Raw genomic sequence first — 12,798 nt, forward strand, 5'->3', positions numbered from 1 at the left:
GCGGAAGCTGTGATCTGTTTTTTTCAACGAATCGACTCGACTCGGTTCGCTTCGCTTTTGTGAGCTGTGCTGTACTGGGCGCTGCAGAGATGTTCTCTTCATCATCATGTTAATGTCCTACATCCTTCCTCTCGCTCTGTCACCCACTCCTCTATTATTATCAGCATCGTTTCAAGTTTTTTTTTTTTTCGTTGTTGTTACGTTACCATATACCATAACCATTTTATAATTACCTGTATGTGTGTGCGCTGCTGATGCTGGCTGGCGAGCTCGACAGATCGTAGTGGACATTATAGGCGATGGACGACGAACGACCTTGTCATTTGTCAGATAATTTGGTCATCGTTGGCTTTGGATCGCTTTTATCGCGTATCAATTTGTTTCTATTCGTGTACTTCCGACCACCAAGGCACGGAGGTAAAACTGATTTAATGCATTTTGGCAAACGATACAAACAAATGTAACCTCGACTATAGGTTATATTTTGTATTATACGAGGTATAATTTAAGGTGTAAATTCTTTATTTACTTCTTGATAACCAGACCACAGAAATTAGATAAGTTAATAGACATGGGAATTCGAATTAGTATTTAATCGCTTCACCTATACTTACCTAAAATATACATAATATTTTTACGATTTATTTACCTACTCGACTGCTTAATATTGTGTATTTTATGCTGTTTCTTTTCTTTGTCCGTTTGGACAAAGCTGATAAGGTCATTAAATGGTAATTTAAACGACGGCAACGGCGAACTGATAGGTAGATGAGTTATTTATTTATAGCTATTCGTACGTTATGTATACTTCATGCTTAAAAGGTGTTATTGTTTGCCTCTGCATTATCATGCTTATCTCGTCCTCTTCCGTACTTCTTCGTCGCTAATTTTATTTGCTGACCGATGGTCATTCTCGTAAATAATATTTCGTTCGCAGGTTTCGCGATTATCGAAAATAAATAGGTAAAAGGACACAAGGTTAGTGGTACTATAGCTACGTATTATGTAAGAACACACTTATAAGATTTAGCACATCCGGGCTGATGAGTAATGTCAACTTTAAAAAGCTCTTTATTTTTCAAAGACGATGATTTAAGATTTAAAAAAAAATTTCGGTAGTCTTTTTTTGGTCTCATTTTTTGATCCTTTTGTATGGTCAAACATACTTTTAAAAACTTCAAAGTCTAGAAATTTTCGTCATCCTTGCATATTGTGAGTTTTTTAATTTGGATGCTTCAGTTTTAGAGTCCTGACTTGAAAATCTGTTCCCAAGGTGAGACTCTACACCTGATAAATGACACGCTGGAGGGGGTAGAGGGGGAATTTTTAAAAAAAATTGTTGAATTTTTGAACTTCCGGAGTAAGGGAATGAGGTATCGAAATAAATGTTTCTTGTCCCTCCAAGTTCCTAATTGACGTAGTGTTGCTGATTTTTCAAAAAATAAAATTTGAAAAACACCTAAAAAAGAGGGGTAATTTGGTAACAAAAAATAAATAAATAGAAAGGGAAGTTTTGGAATTCTCGAATTCGATATGAAATCAAATGGACGTATTTTTTTCATCTCTGGAATCCATGTCAGATGCAATTTCAAATTGTAAACCCAACCGAAGGCTATCAAGAAATATGTATATGAGATGTGTGCTCTCATGGCGGAAGAGAGGAGGAGGGGGTGAGAAAAAACAATTTTTTTTCAATATTGGCTAGTGAAATACGAGTAGGTGTACTAGGGTGCTCCTTATTTTGAAAAGTTGGAATTTTGTAGCTCCCACCCCCCCTAAAACATGATCTCGGTTAAGAAAATGATTCCCTAGCTATTTTTTATTTTCCCCCTATCTGTAAAAAAGTGGTGCCAGTAGCCCCCCAAGTGGGGAAAAAATCAAAAAAATCAAAAAACGTTCTATTCATGAAAATGTTTTGTTTTTGCGCCAGAATGTTTCTAAAAAATCCCCTTTTTAAGAAAAAAATTTCCCCGGCCCTTCAAACCATATTGGCCCCTCAAAGTTGAAAAAATCACAAAAAATGATAATAAATCAAAGTTATGGAAAATTTGATGAAAATATCTCATTTCCACATTAGAATTGTTCTACATAAGCCTCCTTTCAAGAAAAAAACCATTGTTGGACCCCCAAATGATTTTGGCTCTCTTGCATGGAGCATCTCAAATTTGGGAAGAATAAAAAAAATATTATAAATTGATGTCTGTAGATATTTTTTGAAAATTTTTTATTTATGTGCAGAATCTTTCTGAATAAGCACTTTTTCAAGAAAAACCTTCCCCCGGTGTCCCAAATCATGTTGGTTACCTTTAAAGCCCTTCAAAGTTGAAAAAAATCAACAAAAAAATGAAAAATTCATATCTATACCTACAAATTCTTTGATAATGTTTCATTCCTGAGCAGAGTACTTTTAGATAACCACTTTTTCAAGAAAAGCACCTTTTTGTCCTCCAAATGATGGTGGTCCATTTTTATGAGACCCCCAAAATTGAAGAATATTGGGAAAGATGAAAATTGATGTCTATAGGTACTTGTAATTAGGTGAACATTTTTCATCTCTGTGCAGAATGCTTTTAGATAATTCTTTTTTCCAGAAAAACCTTTTCTCAGTCCCCTCTACAATGCTCACCACCTACAATACCTACATATGTAGATGATAGAGATCCACAAAGTTGATTTTTTTTTGGAATGGAGGTGAAGTCTCCTCTGCAAAGATAGTTTCAAGTCATGGATATGTTTTTTTTTTGCTTTAAACTTGAAAATTAAATCTCATTGATAGGGATTTTTGACGATTTTTTTCAAGTTTTCAAGTCTTACATTACAAAATATCAGAACTTCAATAAGTCTAATGTGAAAATTTGACATAGGTAAGTTGATTTTATTACAAAACGTCCACTTCAATGTTTCTCAAAGTCAAAATTCAGAACGTCCTTTTTCTACAAGTTTTTAAAAGTCTGACATAGGTAGTGCTTTTCTGATAAAGATCGACCAAATCCAAGGATTAGAATATGGAAGCAAAAATGTAATAATATTCACCCTTTTTTCATTTTCTGGGGAAGGAGGCATAGACAAGTTCCACATTTTCATCATGTAGACAGGTCATAAAAGATTCAACAGTATTTCTAATGAAAATAGACCAAATCCAAGGATTATACCTAATGTGAAAAAAAATAAAAATTTCAATTTTTTGATTTCTTTTATATTTTGAGGGGGGAGGGGGGAGAGGCGTGCTCCCTAGCACGACTCTTTTTTACTAACGTGATTGAAGAAGTTTTTCTCGTGAAACCCAACAACAAGTTAGGGCGTCATTAAATATTTTTTCACCAGTATGTAGGCATAAATATGAGCTCTCCCCTCTAATCCACTGGTTAGTCTTGGGTGGAGATAGGGGGCTAAAATTGGTATATAGGTTGATTTTACGTAAGTAGGGACTTAACTGAGGTGTTAGAACTAGAAAGTTCACAATTTTAAAAATTTTGCCTGATACTTCGATTTTTTCATATATGGGAAAATTGGGGGCCCACCGGCACAACTTTTTTTTCACCTGGGGGGCTCACCATACAAATAAGGAGCACCCTAAGATGTACACAAAATATCCATTTTTAGAGCTTAGAAGTGGAGGTGTGACTAGATTCAAAATTTTGGAAAATTCCAAATTCGTCTTTCGGAATCACTTCTGACAATTTTAGGTTAAAGTTTCTGCAGGCTTGTCAGAATTTAAATGCGAATAAGGATGAGACAAAAACGATTTTTTTTTTGGTTTTCCAAAGATATTATAAATTTTGCTTCTTCGGCATCTTCACTCCTCAAAATCATTTTTTCGAATTATTTTGGAAAATGTTGATTTCAAAAGAATCCGAAAATGCATCTGCCACGTGACCATTTCCCTCTTACACTTTTTTTTTGCCACTGATCGCTGCAAATATGAATATAAATCAAAACCGGAACGCTTTCCAATTCGGAACTGACATGATATGTATGCTGCTGGTAATTAATACACCTCACCAGGCAATACCAAAGTGTAACTGAACTGAAGATGTAAGAAATCAGAATCACGAACAACCTCGATCCAATTTTTATTCGCATTAATGAGACTACCGCAGTTCATTCATCTGCTGCATCGTCGTCGACGTCATGATCTGTTCTTAAATATCATGTTCGACACATACGAGCTTATTGAGTAGGTAGAGGTAGACATGTATTGGAACACATGGAACAATTGTGTACCATTTGTACATCTGTATACGATTTGTATTGCACGTTGTATTACCGAATTGGCCGAATTCTGTAATCAGCAAGGCCAACGGGTAGCCCGCCGGGTTATACTTCTACATTTGGCGATGGTAATTAAAAATTGTCATTAAATTAGCTCTCGAGAATTTAGTGTAATCTCGCGTCGTCGTCGACGTCGTCTCGGATGGCATTACATCGAGAATCGAGAGTTGTCATTGTTTGATACGATGAATACGACACTTCATGCAGTTATGTATTGTATGTGTATGGTAAACGCAGCCGGGCGATTTGTTAATTCATCATGTCCGAGTCGTTCTTGTGTAATTATTGCGCGAATTTTCATTTTTAAACAGAACGCTTTGCTGGTTAAATTCGACCATACGTCATATTTCGCTGAATGTACCTACATCTCGGACAGTATGCTCGGTTTTGAAAAAAAAAAAATGGTTACTATGATTTCTTTTTAGCATGCAAACGCAAAGGTAGATACAAGTTAACATTTTTTACCCTCGTTTTAACGAGCACCTTTGTAATATAACTAATTAATGACTTTTTTCTACGTTTTTTTTTTTTTTTTTTTTACTTCTTTCTGCTGTCTTGTTTTTACTACGTGGCGTAATTTATTAAATTAGCGATGAGGAAGTAAATGAAACGTAGCCGTGGATTTTTCTCCAAGTGTGGCCATGGTCGAGTTGACTGTTGAGTGTTGAGGTACCTCTACCCCTACCTATGTTGTGGACTGTACGTTTCATTAAGGTAATAGCGTTGCTATGCATACAAGTATCGTGTGAACTTTCGTAATGGATCGAGTGTTTGGTAAAAAATATGTATAAAGGTTTGCATACTTGGAATTCTCCGCTCTGTTTCGGTTAGGTATTGAAGTCAGCAAACCCCTAGGTAAACTGAGTAAATGTGCTCGTACCACGTAAATGATGAAAGCTGCAATATTATCAAGTCGACTGTGATGTTGTTACCCAAGTTTGCCATACGGTTGTGTTGTGTTACAAAGAGATACCTCGTCATTGGTGAGAATACGAGTAATTTTGTGTAAAGGTGATGAGGTTTTGAAATGGATTTTACGAATTTTTGGAACTGCAGGAGGCATAACTTGCGATATAGACTGTGGCAGTACCGCAAATTCAGTAGGTAATTGGTGGAAGAAAATTCGTAATTGAAACACTTTTTGGTTTATGGGGCAAAATTTTGCTAGATCAGAAATCTGAAAGTGATTTTATGATTGAAATTGTTACTAAGAATGTGTTTAGAGAAACACGAGCTCAACTTGTATTGTTTTTTAGCCTTCGTTTTACGAGGGCTTCTCTCCTTCACTTAGAAAAAATTGCTATCTCTGTACCTATGATCTCTATTGAAACATTTTTCAAACAGATATTGTGCATTGAAAGCTTGCAAACATTTTTAATTATTAGGAGAATTTCTATTCGAGCTCTCCCTCCCCCCCCAAGAACCCTCCTATTCCTGCCAGTTTTACAATAATCTTATCAGATTCTTGATTAGATAGGTGATGAATGCCATTTTTCCTGGTTTAATCAAAAATTCGAAATCGTGTGAAAAGAAACCGAAAATTTCAAAAAGTCGATAAAATATTCAAAAACACTTCCTTTACAAACTTCAAGTGCCCACTGACTACAATTTTTCGATTTTTTTGAAAATTCAGGAGCCCATAAAAAAGTATAAAATTTGATATGATAGACTTACAAATAGTTCAAATTTGACTGACGTCCTATTTTTTGGACTTTCAGATTTTTGAAAAATTTCACGAAAAACTATTATCATGAAATTCAACACTTCGATATCACTCGAGGATAATTTTCTAAAATCTTCTTTTGACGATTCTAATCTCCAAATTTTTTCCTGCCAAAAATTTGTTGAAAAATCAGGAAAAAGTTATGAAATTTTTTCCAAATTTATTTCACCTCTATTTAAAGTTGAAACAATTCATTCCTGCTTTTCTCCACATGTCAGGCCCCTCCCCCTCTCCAAAATCAATCGTCAAAATATGAAACGCAGACTGCAGAATTTTGACGAATTATGCTCGAGTATCAATCGAAGTAGTCTCGGCTGATTTTTTGTGGTATTTTTCAAAAACTAAAACCCCAAAAATCAAATCAAAGGTTTCAGAATGACTCGTATCCTCCCCTTTCCTCCCTGTCAGATAATCAATTTCGGGTAGCTGCAAATAGGGCCTGAAATAATGTGAATCTGAGGTGTGAACTTTCGACTTGAATTCATACAACTTTTGATACAACATATTTTCTTTTGCGAGCCTTTGAATATTCAAAAATTCGTCGAAAGGCTAAAAATGAAATTTAATATTTGAAAATTTGAGTGGTGATGTAAGTATTTTTGTGATTTGAATCAGGACAGGATTAAAATTTTTTTGCTCTAGGTCGACTTATTTTTTGCCGCCACTCCCTCCCTCCTTCCCTCCTGCGACAGTAAAAAAGTATTCCAAACACAGCAAACAATTTTTGGACCAAACAAAAAAAACTTGACAGAATCCAAATTTCAGTCGCTGAATTTCACTTTTTTATTTTTTGGTGTATTTTTTTTCAAATTCAAAATTGTCTAAATTTTCTAGGAAAAAGTTAAAATGTTGATGAAAACCTTATTTTTGACCTTTCAAATCGATTGATGGTGGTTTGAGCCCTTTTAGAGCTTCTCCAGTATTTTTAAAATATTTTCTTGTGCTCGAAAAGATGCTGAATTTCATTTTGGTTCTGTATACGCCAATTTATTCTTTAAAACTGGACAATCTGAAAATTTTCTGAAGATTGTTCCAAAAGAGCTTTAAACTATTATCAATCGATTCGAGAGATCAAAAATAAAACATGAACCAGATATCATTTTTTTGAAATTTTGACCCTTTTTCGTGGAAAATAGATCACATGAATTTTTAAAAATTTCCAAAAATCAAAAAATGAAACCCAACACTTGAAATTCGATTTTGTAGTGTATTTTTGGATGCTTTTATCATAAATTTTACCGCCAGAAACTGCCAACGATAGAAATTTTAAACAAAAATTGCAATTTGACCCCTTTTGGAGGAATTAGGAATAAGGTAGCGATCTAAGAATTTTATTAAGAGGATTCTATACTGAATGTAAGAATTTCCGCTGTGGTTATAGTTCCAAAATCCAAGAGTAAGGTCATTTCATCCATCTTACGCAGCTATGCTCTCAAATTTTCTACAATTTCCCACCTCACCTTCTCGTTTTAAGAAGTACTACTAAATTGGGTATTCATGAATTTTTTCGCTCTAAAACTTGGAAATCAACAATGAAAAGGCAAATGAGGAACAAATTTTGTAAGAATTTTAAAGTTTCAGCTTTCTAGAACCTTTGTTACTTTTTTAATCAAACGAGTATTCTTCAAAATCTCTCTCTCAAAAAAAAAAAAATGTTTCGTAATTTATAATATTATCCAGGAAAATAAAACAATCCTTTGATAAACAAGGGTAAAAAATTTAGATCCATGGAAAATTCCGTACACAAGCTCGTCGTAGTTGATTCTCAGGGCAAAAAATGACAAAACCATTTTCAGTAAAATTTCTCATTATTTTTTGGGAAATTTCATTTCGAAAAAAAACACACCGTCAAATCTTCTTTTGAAAACATATTTACAAATTGAAAATCTTTTTCGTTATACAGCATTAAACGTATAGACAGGAAAATTTTCCAAAAAAAGGAACTACCTTACGAGACAAATTGCAAACAGAGAATTCTATTATTCGGTATTTCGAAATACAAAAAAAAAAGGTAAACAAATACCGACGGTACTTTTAGCGTTTTCTTATTGTCAAAATAGTATACCGTAGAAGAAGAAGAAGAAAAAAACCACACAGACGACTCAAAGGTGAAGAATTTAAACGACTCGGAAATTTGAAATTTCCACTCGACGGAATAAACGCGACTATTTACACGTTTTCTTCGTATTTGTGTATTAAAAGGTTGTATTTTATTTTGAATTTTACGCGGTAATAGATGGGGCGGATTGCCAGAGCCGAATTTCGAATTTGTTTTGATAGTTAATAGGCTTAGTGCAGGGTGAATTTTTAGGCGTAGGTAATTATACTACGTATAGACGAGGCATGCAGCCGCTTCCGCGTGATGTCGAATGATTCTATCGTTTTCTTGATATACTGTAGAGCAGTTTCCGTGACAACAAACACAAACAAAGATTACTCGCAACATCAGTATAAAATAATATTATTACTTTTATACAGTGTTTATTCTTTGTTACCATAGTAACATTTAAGGCGTTTTGTCGTAAATTTGATGGCACGAAAAATTGATAAAGCATGCGGCCCCCTTTCTTTTTTTTTCGTTTCTTTTCTTTTTTTTTTAATGTGGGTTATGCAATTAATGCTTTAAAGCTCCGTTAAAATAACTCAATGTCGGAAAAGTTTACTCGCCATGGTCTTCCTCGTTTAACGACTCTTTTCAAAGCTAATAAAGAAAACCGAGTAAAGAGAGTAAGAAGACGAACTGAGAAGGGAGGTAAACCTCTATACTCTCGGTATTTTCCTCGTCAAAAAATATTTCCGATACAAAGTTTTTGGGGCGAAATCGGTTCGAATTACTTTCGAAAGCTTCATAACTTTTAGCTCGATCATATACCATATACTCGCGTATGTTTGTATAGGTGAATACATCATCAAGAAGACGAGGACCCTTTTGGTAAATTTTCTCCTCTATTTTTTTTCCTCGTTTCTCTTTCTCGCTTAAGTCTATATGTATAACGAAAGTTGAAGGTATTTTCGAGCAAAAGCTGCTGCCTATGCCCACCTCTTCAACTTTGTATTCATTCATTCATTCATTCGTTCGTTGGAATAGCGAGAAAAGCTCATGATTATTTAATCGCTAGCGAAGACACTGGATTTTTAATTAGTATACCGAGTCTTTTGACGCGAGACCGAAAGCGTCAGAACGCGGCGCGATTTTAATATTTTATAAGGTGACTTGCCGAATCGGCGGTTAGAGCTTTTTAAGACGTGAATAGGTAAATGGAGATGTTTCACGTGTTATTGAAATGGTACCTAACCCGAACGCCTTCCAGGCGTAGGAATGCGATGGTAATTTCCCTCTTTTGTATGCCAGATGAAGAATAGCGAGAGCTAGGTACCTCTACCTATACAGAAGAGATGTATTAGAATGTGCGGAAGATGTGTTGTCGGTGTCGCTTGTCAGGATATTTGCAGGAAGGGTACGCTGGAGAAGATTGGCGGAGGGCATTATTTAATCAATACGCGCTTATTTTGCCGCTATGCCTGGTTTGGGAAAATTTTATACGTGAAATTCGATTTAGACGTTGGTTTGTGTGTAGTTGATGGTTGAGGTATGTGCCTTTCTTCGATGCCTTATACATATCTACATTCTTCAAAGATTAACGCGTTTTGTGCCGATGACGATGGCTAAGGTATCGTAGCTCTGCCTGGGCTCAGATCCGGTAATGAAATTTGCCGACCTGTTTAGCGATGTTTGGATTTTACTGAGTTGATATAAGTTTGTTATTGCGATCGTACGTTTTGATCTGATGATGTTTAATATTGTGTAAGTTCATGAGTTATGAGATCTTTTTACAAGCTCAGCAGGATATGAAGTGCAGCAAAATTAAAGTGCCCTCAGGAAGTTAGGCTACTTTTTAAAAGATGGGAAGTTGTCTGATGCCTGTGGACTTCGTCAAAGCATAAAACATTGATATTCGATTGTACTTTTACCGACTTTGCCCCTTTGACAGTAAATTACTGGGGTAATTAAAATTCGGTAAAAAATTGGTAAATTAGTGAGGAAATGTCTCGTAAATTACTGAGGCGAATGTTGGTAAATTGCTGGGGTAATTTTTGGTAAAATGGAAAATTGGTAAATTAGTGGGTAATGTCTGGTAAATTACTGAGGTAAATGTTAGTAAATTACTGGGGTAATTTTTGGTAAATTCGTAAATTTTGGTAAAGTGGTAAATTTTGGTAAATTGATAAATTTGGGTAAATTCGTAAGTTTTGGTAAATTCGTAAATTTTGTTAAATCGGTAAATTTTGGTAAATTGGTAAATTTTGGTAAATTGGTAAATTTTAGTAAATTGGTAAATTTTGGTAAAATGGTAAATTTTGGTAAATTGATAAATTTTGATAAATTTGTAAATTTTAGTAAATTGGTAAATTTTGGTAAATCGGTAAATTTTGGTAAATTGGTAAATTTTGGTAAATTGGTGAATTTTGGTAAATTGGTAAATTTTGGTAAATTGGTAAATTTCAGTAAATAGCTAAATTTCAATTCTGGATAAAAATTAAGCCATTAAAAACCTCTAAATTTTGGTAAATCGGTAAATTTAGGTAAATTGGTAAATTTTGGTAAATTGGTAAATTTTGGTAAATAGGTAAATTTTGGTAAATAGGTAAATTTTGGTAAATAGGTAAATTTTGGTAAATTGGTAAATTTTGGTAAATCGGTAAATTTTGGTAAATTGGTAAATTTCGGTAAATTGGTAAATTGGTAAATTTTGGTAAATAGGTAAATTTTGGTAAATAGGTAAATTTCAGTAAATAGGTAAATTTCAGTAAATAGGTAAATTTCGGTAAATAGGTAAATTGGTAAATTTTGGTAAATTGGTAAATTTTGGTAAATAGCTAAATTTCGGTAAATTGGTAAATTTCGGTAATAATTTTGTTTTTTGTCAACAATTTTCCTGATATATTATTCCACTTGTAATATGACGGTTACGTCTTCATAAGTACGATAATTTATATTTGAAAATCAATTTCATAAAAGTGTAATATGATGGCTACTTATGATTGACTATTTTATTTTGTCGATGTTTTCGACTTTTCGTATTCATTAAATCGGTAAATTTGGGTACTTCCGCGCATTTTGATAAATTGGTAAATTTTTAAGTAATGTCTGGTAAATTACTGAGATAAATGTTGGTAAATTACTGGGGTATATTTAGAGCAAAGTCAATTGATCTTGCGAACTGCGCAAGATGTTTTTTTCAAATTTACATTTTCATATATTTCATTTTGAGTTAAAAGTCATTTAGAAAAAATTTGGGCTCAGTAAGTGTCCCTGGAGGAGAGATATGGATTCTCAAAAGGGGATATTTCAAAAAATGAATTTCCAAAAAAAAGACACGAAGAAATATAATAAGTTTTGGTTATTTTTCTCGATTTTTTGAAATGACAATATCTAATCAATTACTTAGGTACCAAAAAATTGGAACCCCTGGGTTCCAGAATATTTCACCAGTTTCAGAAATGGTACCTTTAGATGTCTTGGCACAATTATTGCAAAATATTTTGAGAAGAAAATTTTTTTTAAAATTCGAATTTACCCAAAAATAAGCGAATAGCAAATTTTCAACTACTCAGTAGAACCCTAAAAGTGGTCTTGGATTTTGATGACAATGGCATAGGTCGACCCAGAATCTGAAATAATACGTATCTTTTGGAATTAGGCCATTTTTCCAAAAACAGGTTGGGTAGAGGCTAGAGCGAAAAAAAACACGATTTTCTCTAGAATCACCCCTCTTGGAGGGCTTATTACATCTCTCCTCCAGGAGCATCTAGGAGCCAAAATTTTCTCTGAGTAATTTTCAACTCAAAATGGTGTCCACTGAATTCGGTGAAAATCCTCCAACATTGTTTTCCCCACGATCCACCCAAATGTTCCATATAATTGATTTTTTTTTAAGCCACGGGTTCTGCGCCAGGAGCCAACGAGAAGTTTATTACAGTTCACTGTTTCTAAGCCCCGGTGATTCTACTTAACCTGATTTAGCTGATCCAAACCCAACTTGAGCTCAACAAGAAAGACACAACCCGCGATCTAGCAGAAATATGGTGCCCCCTTCTTCCACCTGTTCATTTCATTACGCAGCTGTCAAAGGAAGATCTCAAAGTGTCCGCCCCCGATTTGAACGAGGCTGCTATTTTTGGATAGAGCACAGTCCGAAACCTTTCAAAACCAAAATTTCTGCTGCTCAAATTGATTGTTCGATTTTTGGCGAATTTTTTAAAATTCAAAATTGACCATTTTCGGAGATTTAGTTATGCTTTTTAAAAAAAAAGAATTTGTGTTAATTTCTTCAGTGTAAAAGTGATGGAAGTTAATCCTGAAATTAATATCAACTCCCCCAAATTAAATTTTACAGTTTCTGGCCATTCTGGAGCCCACAGTCCGATTTTTAATTTTTCTGGAATTTTGAAATTTTTCCAGTGGGCGTGGAAATCTATTCGAATAATCAAAAATTTAGGTTGTGGCTTATTCTCGAGCCATATGCGAATAAATTCGTTGAATAAATCAAGAATATATAATAATTCACTGCTCGATTTTTTGCCATCTAAATTAATTTTCACACTTTCTAGAGAAAGTATAAAATTATGGATAAATCAAAAATTGAGCCAAGGGCTCCAAATTGGTTCGAAATTATAGAATTTGGATTCGGGGGGGGGGGAGAGTTGGTTTTAGACAAGATATAAGCATTCGTGCAAATTTTAAAAATTTTCCTAAGAATATAAATTCCTGATTTTTTGAATTTTCTGGTCAAAAAAAATGC

At 34.1% G+C, this 12,798-nt stretch overlaps 1 protein-coding gene and 1 long non-coding RNA gene across 4 annotated transcripts in view; both read left to right on the top strand.

The window, feature by feature from the left end:
* The window catches only part of LOC135842319 (Ig-like and fibronectin type-III domain-containing protein 1), a 315,844-nt gene that overhangs the window by 13,442 nt on the left and 289,604 nt on the right, over positions 1 to 12,798 (top strand). The window lies entirely within an intron of this gene.
* The window catches only part of LOC135842327 (uncharacterized), a 406,653-nt gene continuing 406,540 nt past the window's right edge, over positions 12,686 to 12,798 (top strand). Inside the window, exon 1 of the long non-coding RNA XR_010558111.1 lies at positions 12,686 to 12,699. This is a non-coding gene — a long non-coding RNA (uncharacterized LOC135842327). The remainder of the gene's footprint in view (positions 12,700 to 12,798) is intronic.

This window comes from Planococcus citri, chromosome 4, assembly GCF_950023065.1.
Source record: "Planococcus citri chromosome 4, ihPlaCitr1.1, whole genome shotgun sequence".
Lineage (NCBI taxonomy): Eukaryota > Metazoa > Arthropoda > Insecta > Hemiptera > Pseudococcidae > Planococcus > Planococcus citri.